This window comes from Myotis brandtii, unplaced genomic scaffold (assembly GCF_000412655.1).
Source record: "Myotis brandtii unplaced genomic scaffold, ASM41265v1 scaffold1012, whole genome shotgun sequence".
Lineage (NCBI taxonomy): Eukaryota > Metazoa > Chordata > Mammalia > Chiroptera > Vespertilionidae > Myotis > Myotis brandtii.
The window spans coordinates 446563-447642 of NW_005353371.1; the positions used below are offsets into that span (position 1 = coordinate 446563).

Genomic DNA, 1080 nt, shown 5'->3' on the forward strand with positions numbered 1-1080 from the left:
CATTTATAGAACATTTCACCCCAAAGAGCAAAATATACATTCTTTTCAAGTGCGCAAGGATCATTCACAAAGAAAGACCACATTAGGACACAAAACATGTCTCTAGAACAGTGGTTCTCAACCTTCCTAATGCCGTGACCCTTTAATACAGTTCCTCATGTTGTGGTGACTCCCAACCATAAAATTATTTTCGGGCAAACCGGAAGATGGCGGCGACTGAAGCGGGCCCACTGGGGTGGGCTGCCTCAGCCCTGCTGCTTCGGACCCGCGCCTGCCGCCCTGGGAGCTGTCAGCCCCCGCCCGGCTCTATCACAAGAAGGTTGTCGATCATTATGAAAATCCCAGAAACGTGGGGTCTCTTGACAAGACATCCAAAAATGTTGGGACTGGATTGGTGGGGGCTCCAGCGTGTGGCGATGTGATGAAATTACAGATCCAGGTGGATGACAAGGGGAAGATCGTGGACGCCAGGTTTAAAACATTTGGCTGTGGCTCCGCAATCGCCTCCAGCTCGCTGGCCACCGAATGGGTGAAAGGAAAGACGGTAAGGTCACTCGCAGACCTGACAGCATCAAGTCACGGTTTCCACAAACATGGCGCTCAGTTAAGGGAAAGGTCTGGTGGGTGGAGGGGGGCGGAAATAACTGATTTTTAAAAAATACGTTCTGAGACTTTCTTTTTAATTTCTCCTACCCAGATTTTTATTAAATTCTCCACATTGGGAACAGTGGATTGTTTTGTTCAGTGTTTTTTAGTTTGGGGGTTTTTGTTGTTGATCCTTTTTATTTGGGGTTTTCTGTGATATTTTGTTTCTAATTAAATAGAAGAAAAAAAAGATCCTCACCTCTCACCTAACAAGATGGAGCTTAAATGAAACCTTAGCCGCCTTAATCCTAATTCTGTATCTTTTGAATTGAATGTACGGCCTCAAAACTGAAATCAGTAAGTCTTGAGTTTTGCTAGTCCACGAAGTGCACAAAGATCTATTTTATCTGAATCTATTTTGGGGAGGATTACCAATAGAATGCCTTGTACGACTGTTTGATAGAACCAAGTATTGTACATAGAACAGATCTGCAT

General features: G+C 44.4%; 1 pseudogene; it reads left to right on the top strand.

Annotated features, from left to right (window-relative positions):
• Positions 1-200: 200 nt before the first annotated feature.
• LOC102256118 lies at positions 201-670 on the top strand (annotated as a pseudogene).
• Positions 671-1080: the final 410 nt, after the last annotated feature.